Raw genomic sequence first — 9,831 nt, forward strand, 5'->3', positions numbered from 1 at the left:
TCTGTATATTAATTATATGATAGGACAATATCATATGCGTCACTAAATTGATGACGAGGTGTTGGCAACTTGATACAATCTTTAAAAGTCTTTATATTCAAAAAATTATATGATAGGACAATATCATATGCGTCACTAAAATTGATGACGTAGGTGTTTGGCAAACTTGACACAATCATAAAGTCTTTATATAATTATTATGATAGGGACAATATCATATGCGTCACTAAATTGCACGAGGTGTTTGGCAACTTACACAATCATTAAAGTTTTCATAATTATTATATGATAGGGACAATATCATATGCGTCACTAAATTGATGACGAGGTGTTTGGCTACAGGAAAAAATCATTATTTATCGAATCATCAAGCAAAGGATAAGCTTCAGTGCATCGCAGTATGGCAGACTGCTCAACCACTTACAACACCTTGCCTGTTACAAAAAGTCGTTTAACAATTGATTCTAGGCTTTGTCATTTATTAATATAATGCTTTATATGTAACTAGCGCGGCATCAGGTGATCGAAGATCCTCTAATTTACTATGTTACAAATTACATTGGCATCACATCCATTGTCGTTTATAAAATAAATTATAAACTTTAAATGGTTTAGAAGCCATACAATGCAAATTGCCCCTTATTTATCATTGCAGTCCAGCACGGATACGACCTTAGAGGCGTTCAGGCATAATCCAACGGACGTAGCGTCATACCACTGTTCGCTCGAACAAGTATTGTGCCATTGGTCCGTACCTGCGGTTCCTCTCGTACTACGCAGGAATGCTGTCGCAACAACGTTTTGTCATTAGTAGGGGTAAAACTAACCTGTCTCACGACGGTCTAAACCCAGCTCACGTTCCTTGCATGGGTGAACAATCCAACGCTTGGTGAATTTTGCTTCACATGATAGGAAGAGCCGACATCGAAGGATCAAAAAGCGACCGTCGCTATGAACGCTTGGCCGCCACAAGCCAGTTATCCCTATGGTAACTTTCTGACACCTCTTGTTAAAAACCTCTTTAAACCAAAAGGATCGATAGGCCGAGCTTTTGCTGTCCCTGTGTGTACTGAACACCGAGATCAAGTCAGCATTTGCCCTTTTGCTCTATGTGTGGTTTCTGTCCGCACTGAGCTGGCCTTGGACACCTCCGTTATTATTTGAGAGATGTACCGCCCCAGTCAAATCCCTACCTGGCAATGTCCTTGAATTGGATCATACCTGAGTAATTGGAGTTATACCAAATTTTCAAATCAAAAATACATAAATGCATCGTTTTATTAAGAATTTGTTTGCGATTATATAACAAACTCGTGATACTTTGATCAAGAAGCTTGCATCAAAACCCAATACCATAAGATATAATAAATATATCCGTATAATGGCTAGGAAATGATACACGTTCCATTTAATCAAGTAAGTAAGGAACAATAAGAGTAGTGGTATTTCATTGACGATACCAAACCGAGGTCTAATATCTCCCACTTATTCTACACCTCTTATGTCTCCTTACACTGCCAGATTAGAGTCAAGCTCAAAGGGTCTTCTTTCCCGCTAATTATTCCAAGCCCGTTTCCCTTGGCTGTGGTTTCGCTAGATAGTAGATAGGGACAGTAGGAATCTCGTTAATCCATTCATGCGCGTCACTAATTAGATGACGAGGCATTTGGCTACTTAAGAGAGTCATAGTTACTCCGCGTTGACCCGCGCTTACTTTGAATTTCTTCACTTTGACATTCAGAGCACTGGGCAGAAATCACATTGTGTCAACACCCGCTAGGGCCATCACAATGCTTTGTTTTAATTAGACAGTCGGATTCCCCAAGTCCGTGCCAGTTCTGAATTGATTGTTATTGATAATCGTTATAATTGATAAGAACTAATTGGTTTAACCCAAATAGTATTCTTAAAAATTTTAGCAAGAAAGTTCCACAATTGGCTACGTAACTAAACTATCCGGGGAACAAGTAACTAACATAAATGCTAGAAACTCTATTTACCCAGAACGAGCACATAAACCATGTTATTGTTTCCCAATCAAGCCCGACTATCTCAATCTTCAGAGCCAATCCTTATCCCGAAGTTACGGATCTAATTTGCCGACTTCCCTTACCTACATTATTCTATCGACTAGAGACTCTTCACCTTGGAGACCAGCTGCGGATATTGGTACGGCCTGTTGAGAAGTTTGCGTGTCCCCACCATAAATTTTCAAGGTCCGAGGAGAAAATATCGACACAACAGTATATGTCATGCTCTTCTAGCCCATCTACCATATCTCTCTGCGAAAGACTTCCATGGTAGTACGGCTATAAAACAGAAAAGAAAACTCTTCCGATATCTCTCGACGGCTTCTTTATGGTCGTTCCTGTTGCCAGGATGAGCACGAGGCCCATATTTAATAACAAACGGATACTCAACAGGTTACGGAATTGGAACCGTATTCCCTTTCGTTCAAAATTATTCAAGTGTATTATATTCGCTTTGTTTATATAGTTAGGCATTTTTGTTTTACTTGAAAATTTTCGGCTTTCGCCTTGAACTTAGGACCGACTAACTCGTGATCAACCACTGTTCACACGAAACCCTTCTCCACTTCAGTCCTCCAAGGTCTCATTCGATTATTTGCTACTACCACCAAGATCTGTACCAATGGCAGCTCCATGCAGGCTTACGCCAAACACTTCTACGCATACCATTGTACCTTCCTACTCACTAAAGTTTCAAAATTTATATCACAAGTAATATAAATCATCTACTTTAGCGGTAATGTATAGGTATACAACTTAAGCGCCATCCATTTTAAGGGCTAGTTGCTTCGGCAGGTGAGTTGTTACACACTCCTTAGCGGATTTCGACTTCCATGATCACCGTCCTGCTGTTTTAAGCAACCAACGCCTTTCATGGTATCTGCATGAGTTGTTAATTTGGGCACCGTAACATTACGTTTGGTTCATCCCACAGCGCCAGTTCTGCTTACCAAAAGTGGCCCACTGGGCACATTATATCATAACCTTGAACTTCATATCAAGAAAGTTAAGGTTCTTACCCATTTAAAGTTTGAGAATAGGTTAAGATCGTTTCGACCCTAAGGCCTCTAATCATTCGCTTTACCAGATAAGATTATTTTATATAATATTAAAATGCACCAGCTATCCTGAGGGAAACTTCGGAAGGAACCAGCTACTAGATGGTTCGATTGGTCTTTCGCCCCTATACTCAATTCTGACAATCGATTTGCACGTCAGAACTGTTTCGGTCTTCCATCAGGGTTTCCCCTGACTTCAACCTGATCAAGTATAGTTCACCATCTTTCGGGTCACAGCATATATGCTCAAGGTACGTTCCAGTTAGAGGCATAAATAATATAAATATACATTATACATAACTATATAGAACGCCCCGGGATTGTGTTAATTAGCTATAAATAGCTAAAAAACTAATCCCATTATTAGTCAAGTTAATTACGCTATTAGGTTTACATCCCAATAACTTGCACATATGTTAGACTCCTTGGTCCGTGTTTCAAGACGGGTCCCGAAGGTATCCTGAATCTTTCGCATTGTTAATCATACAAGAGCATATAATAAACACAAAAATCAATGATAATTATGCCATTATATAATTCCGAAAAATTAACGCTCTGTAATAATATAAATCTATCAGCACTTTATCAAATTAATAACATTTATTCTGTGTTAAAATGCAAGCAATTTAATTGGAATAAACTATAAGTTATATTTTATGATAAATTTGGGATATGCTAATAGATTACAATGTCCTTATATGGAAAAAATGCACATTATTCTTAATAATATTATTTAAATATTACAATTTTAATGATGAATTTTCCATAACGGATATTCAGGTTCATCGGGCTTAACCTCTAAGCAGTTTCACGTACTGTTTAACTCTCTATTCAGAGTTCTTTTCAACTTTCCCTCACGGTACTTGTTTACTATCGGTCTCATGGTTATATTTAGTTTTAGATGGAGTTTACCACCCACTTAGTGCTGCACTATCAAGCAACACGACTCTTTGGAAACATCATCTAGCAATCATTAACGTTATACGGGCCTGGCACCCTCTATGGGTAAATGGCCTCATTTAAGAAGGACTTAAATCATTAATTTCTCATACTAGAATATTGACGCTCCATACACTGCATCTCACATTTGCCATATAGACAAAGTGACTTAGTGCTGAACTGTTTTCTTTTCGCTCGCCGCTACTAAGAAAATCCTTGTTAGTTTCTTTTCCTCCCCTAATTAATATGCTTAAATTCAGGGGGTAGTCCCATATGAGTTGAGGTTGTATATATAACTATATTTTGCCATAAATTCTTTATATATAAATGATAAAACAATCAATTAAATTCGTTATAAATAGTTCCAATAGTTCTTGTAAGCAAAGTCATTTTTATCCATTTAACGAACCAACGAAGAATAATAACAAAACCAAGATTTTTCTTTTTCCGAATCATTAATAAGAGACAATTCTAGATGAAAAATATTTCAATTTTTTATGCTAGACATTTCTCAGTATTATTTGATTGAAAAAGAAAATATTTCTCTTCGTTTTTCACATTCAAATGTGAGATAATGTTTTTCATTTCTTTTTAATATTATGAATAAAATCATTATTTAATCCAATAATATACCATATGCTTATAAAAAATTTATAAACAACTTAATTAGCATAGTCTTACAACCCTCAACCATATGTAGTCCAAGCAGCACTATAAAATTAATTAAAGTACATAACAGCATGGACTGCGATATGCGTTCAAAATGTCGATGTTCATGTGTCCTGCAGTTCACACGATGACGCACAGTTTGCTGCGTTCTTCATCGACCCATGAGCCGAGTGATCCACCGCTTAGAGTTTTATAATTCAATTTTATATAATGTCAATATTGTTTTTATTGAAAGAAATTAAAAATACACCATTTTACTGGCATATATCAATTCCTTCAATAAATTTATTTTTATACCTAAAATAAATGTTGCGAAATGTCTTAGTTTCATATAAGCATTATGTATCATAATAATCTGGTTATGGTTTGCTATTTTGGGTGACACATACTGCAAAATTTATATAAAACATTAACCTGATGGATGACAGGTACAAACATTGTATATTTTAGGTTGTTGCATTAGCCAACGTATGCTCATAACATAGATGAACAATACATATTCGCAACGCGTGTATATTATGGTCCATATACACACACACTTATTTTGATTACCACACATTCAAAATTATTTTTATTTTAATTCGACTTCTACTTTCGAATTTAGTTTAGTTTCTTCGATTTCCATTTTCGAGAATTTGTTTTATAGGAAACGCCGTTGTTGTAGTAAGTACTGCCACAAATACGCACAGCAACATTAATAATGTTAAAGTCTTTTTATGAGGTTGCCAAGCCCCACATATAAAATAAAAGCCATCTTCATTTTATTTTGACTTTAACTTTTGATTCCGTGGAATCATTTTGTAATATTTTTATTTTGGTAAATTGTATTTATTTGTATTATAACAAATATTTATTAACGATAAGGATATTATACAATAATGATCCTTCCGCAGGTTCACCTACGGAAACCTTGTTACGACTTTTACTTCCTCTAAATAATCAAGTTCGGTCAACTTTTGCGAAACAACCGTAACACGCAAGGCGTCACAGTGATCACGTCCGGAGACCTCACTAAATAATTCAATCGGTAGTAGCGACGGGCGGTGTGTACAAAGGGCAGGGACGTAATCAATGCGAGTTAATGACTCACACTTACTGGGAATTCCAAGTTCATGTGAACAGTTTCAGTTCACAATCCCAAGCATGAAAGTGGTTCAGCGGTTTACCCGGACCTCTCGGTCTAGGAAATACACGTTGATACTTTCATTGTAGCGCGCGTGCAGCCCAGGACATCTAAGGGCATCACAGACCTGTTATTGCTCAATCTCATTATTGCTAGACGCAATTTGTCCATTTAAGAAGCTAGTGTCCTTATAATGGGACAAACCAACAGGTACGGCTCCACTTACATAAACACATTCAAACACAATAAACATTTTACTGCCACCATGAATGAAGGCTACATAAGCTTCAGCACCATAATCCTGAAGATATCTATTTAATATATTTGAGTCTCGTTCGTTATCGGAATTAACCAGACAAATCACTCCACGAACTAAGAACGGCCATGCACCACCACCCATAGATTCGAGAAAGAGCTATCAATCTGTCTTACACACTTATGTTCGGACCTGGTAAGTTTTCCCGTGTTGAGTCAAATTAAGCCGCAGGCTCCACTCCTGGTGGTGCCCTTCCGTCAATTCCTTTAAGTTTCAGCTTTGCAACCATACTTCCCCCGGAGCCCAAAAGCTTTGGTTTCCCGGAAGCGACTGAGAGAGCCATAAAAGTAGCTACACCCAATTGCTAGCTGGCATCGTTTATGGTTAGAACTAGGGCGGTATCTGATCGCCTTCGAACCTCTAACTTTCGTTCTTGATTAATGAAAACATCTTTGGCAAATGCTTTCGCTTAAGTTAGTCTTACGACGGTCCAAGAATTTCACCTCTCGCGTCGTAATACTAATGCCCCCAAACTGCTTCTATTAATCATTACCTCTTGATCTGAAAACCAATGAAAGCAGAACAGAGGTCTTATTTCATTATCCCATGCACAGAATATTCAGGCATTTGAAGCCTGCTTTAAGCACTCTAATTTGTTCAAAGTAATAGTACCGGCCCACAATAACACTCGTTTAAGAGCACTAGTGCAGGTTTTTAAATAGGAGGAACATATGAAAAAATACAAGTATTTAATCACATATAAGAACTCCACCGGTAATACGCTTACATACATAAAGGTATAGTACTAACCACAATTGTAAGTTGTACTACCCGTATGAAGCACAAGTTCAACTACGAACGTTTTAACCGCAACAACTTTAATATACGCTATTGGAGCTGGAATTACCGCGGCTGCTGGCACCAGACTTGCCCTCCAATTGGTCCTTGTTAAAGGATTTAAAGTGTACTCATTCCAATTACAGGGCCTCGGATATGAGTCCTGTATTGTTATTTTTCGTCACTACCTCCCCGAGCTGGGAGTGGGTAATTTACGCGCCTGCTGCCTTCCTTAGATGTGGTAGCCGTTTCTCAGGCTCCCTCTCCGGAATCGAACCCTGATTCCCCGTTACCCGTTGCAACCATGGTAGTCCTAGATACTACCATCAAAAGTTGATAGGGCAGACATTTGAAAGATCTGTCGTCGGTACAAGACCATACGATCTGCATGTTATCTAGAGTTCAACCAATATAACGATCTTGCGATCGCTTGGTTTTAGCCTAATAAAAGCACATGTCCCATAAGGTTCATGTTTTAATTGCATGTATTAGCTCTAGAATTACCACAGTTATCCAAGTAACTGTTAACGATCTAAGGAACCATAACTGATATAATGAGCCTTTTGCGGTTTCACTTTTAATTCGTGTGTACTTAGACATGCATGGCTTAATCTTTGAGACAAGCATATAACTACTGGCAGGATCAACCAGAATAATGTTTTTCCTTCATATTCCATTCATATTTTTTGAATCGAAATAAGCAATATAATAGATATATAGATTTTTCACTTTATATAATTCCATGATTTTTATTATATTGAATAAAATTCAATATTTCGCCTTTGGGTAAAATTTTAAATATATAAATATAAGTAAAAAATCTATTCGATTACGGCCATTTTTATATAGCATTCGTAATCCATATTTTCATTTTTAATTTATACTTGTTTTACCAATATAACAAGAATTTCATATAATTATTGTAATATATATGTTTCTATAATTTTATCTTTTTATATATACATATTTCATTATAAAATATCATTTTATTTCCAACATACATAATTATTGTATCCACACATGTACAATTTTTGTTTAACCAATATAAATATTAAGTTAAATCATTTGCATTTTGAAGATAAATTTAAAATTTATCTCTTTTCATATATCTCTCTGGTAATATATAACATAAAACCAAGCGCATATGATAATATTTCCACATTTAATATATAATTTTATATTTCTTTCATAAGAATCCATATTTGTATTATACCGTAACGATATAATAATCCAACTATACGGCAGGTAATAAATTAATATTTGCCTGCCTCCAAAAATTAACGATAATATATGGAAACGATTTGTTATTCTATATATAATAGAAACTTGACTTTTGTTTCAACGATATTATCTAAAAAGCGTATATTCCTATTATCCGCGGAGCCAAGTCCCGTGTTCTATAGAACTGAGAAACAAATTTGTACGGATAATAATATACTTTATTTTATGTAACCAATATAAACATAATCCGAAATAAATATTTCGAATAATGCGGGAGGTCGGCAACCACTGCCTACCTATAGTAGTTTTTGAACCCGCTGTCCTCAAAGCGGGTATTTTCAATTCCGTTTGCCACCCAACATACGGTCTATTCTCTTATATATTAAGAGATTATAGGAACATTTCATTTTTTTTCCATTATTCATATATAATATGATTATTTTTTTTTTTATACATATAATAAATATTAATTTTTATATGTTTATTATTTAATTTACTCATATAATTGCCAAATTCATATGAATACATAAGTTTTGAACAATATGAGAGGTCGGCAACCACTGCCTACCTATAGTAGTTTTTGAACCCTCTGTCGTAATTCCGGTCGTTTACACTACTATACCCTCTCACTATAATGGCTTTTCTCTATAATACTAAGAGAATATGGGAATATCTCAGCATTTTTTCCCATATACATATAATAATTAACCATTTTCATATGTATATTATTTAATTTAATCATATAATTGCCAAAATCATATGAATACATAAGTTTTGAACAATATGAGAGGTCGGCAACCACTGCCTACCTATAGTAGTTTTTGAACCCTCTGTCGTAATTCCGGTCGTTTACACTACTATACCCTCTCACTATAATGGATTTTCTCTATAATACTAAGAGAATGTGGGAATATTTCAGCATTTTTTCCCTTATACATATAATAATTAATCATTTTCATATGTATATTATTTAATTTACTCATACAATTGCCAAAATCATATGAATACATAAGTTTTGAACAATATGAGAGGTCGGCAACCACTGCCTACCTATAGTAGTTTTTGAACCCTCTGTCGTAATTCCGGTCGTTTACACTACTATACCCTCTCACTTAAATGGCTTTTCTCTATAATACTAAGAGAATATGGGAATATCTCAGCATTTTTTCCCATATACATATAATAATTAACCATTTTCATATGTATATTATTTAATTTAATCATATAATTGCCAAAATCATATGAATACATAAGTTTTGAACAATATGAGAGGTCGGCAACCACTGCCTACCTATAGTAGTTTTTGAACCCTCTGTCGTAATTCCGGTCGTTTACACTACTATACCCTCTCACTATAATGGATTTTCTCTATAATACTAAGAGAATGTGGGAATATTTCAGCATTTTTTCCCTTATACATATAATAATTAATCATTTTCATATGTATATTATTTAATTTACTCATACAATTGCCAAAATCATATGAATACATAAGTTTTGAACAATATGAGAGGTCGGCAACCACTGCCTACCTATAGTAGTTTTTGAACCCTCTGTCGTAATTCCGGTGGTTTACACTACTATACCCTCTCACTTAAATGGCTTTTCTCTATAATACTAAGAGAATATGGGAATATCTCTGCATTTTTTCCCATATACATATAATAATTAATCATTTTCGTATGTATATTATTTAAT

General features: G+C 35.3%; 3 non-coding genes across 3 annotated transcripts; all 3 read right to left on the reverse strand.

The window, feature by feature from the left end:
* Positions 1-359: 359 nt before the first annotated feature.
* Positions 360-4,314, reverse strand: LOC116802887. The gene has a single exon (XR_004363231.1). It is a non-coding gene; the product is annotated as a large subunit ribosomal RNA (ribosomal RNA).
* Positions 4,315-4,707: 393 nt separating this feature from the next.
* LOC116802883 lies at positions 4,708-4,886 on the reverse strand. Its single transcript, XR_004363227.1, has one exon. It is a non-coding gene; the product is annotated as a 5.8S ribosomal RNA (ribosomal RNA).
* A 686-nt stretch (positions 4,887-5,572) lies between these two features.
* LOC116802885 lies at positions 5,573-7,566 on the reverse strand. The gene has a single exon (XR_004363229.1). It is a non-coding gene; the product is annotated as a small subunit ribosomal RNA (ribosomal RNA).
* Between the last annotated feature and the right edge of the window lie 2,265 nt (positions 7,567-9,831).

Source organism: Drosophila sechellia, unplaced genomic scaffold (assembly GCF_004382195.2).
Source record: "Drosophila sechellia strain sech25 unplaced genomic scaffold, ASM438219v1 U_240, whole genome shotgun sequence".
NCBI classification, from domain to species: domain Eukaryota; kingdom Metazoa; phylum Arthropoda; class Insecta; order Diptera; family Drosophilidae; genus Drosophila; species Drosophila sechellia.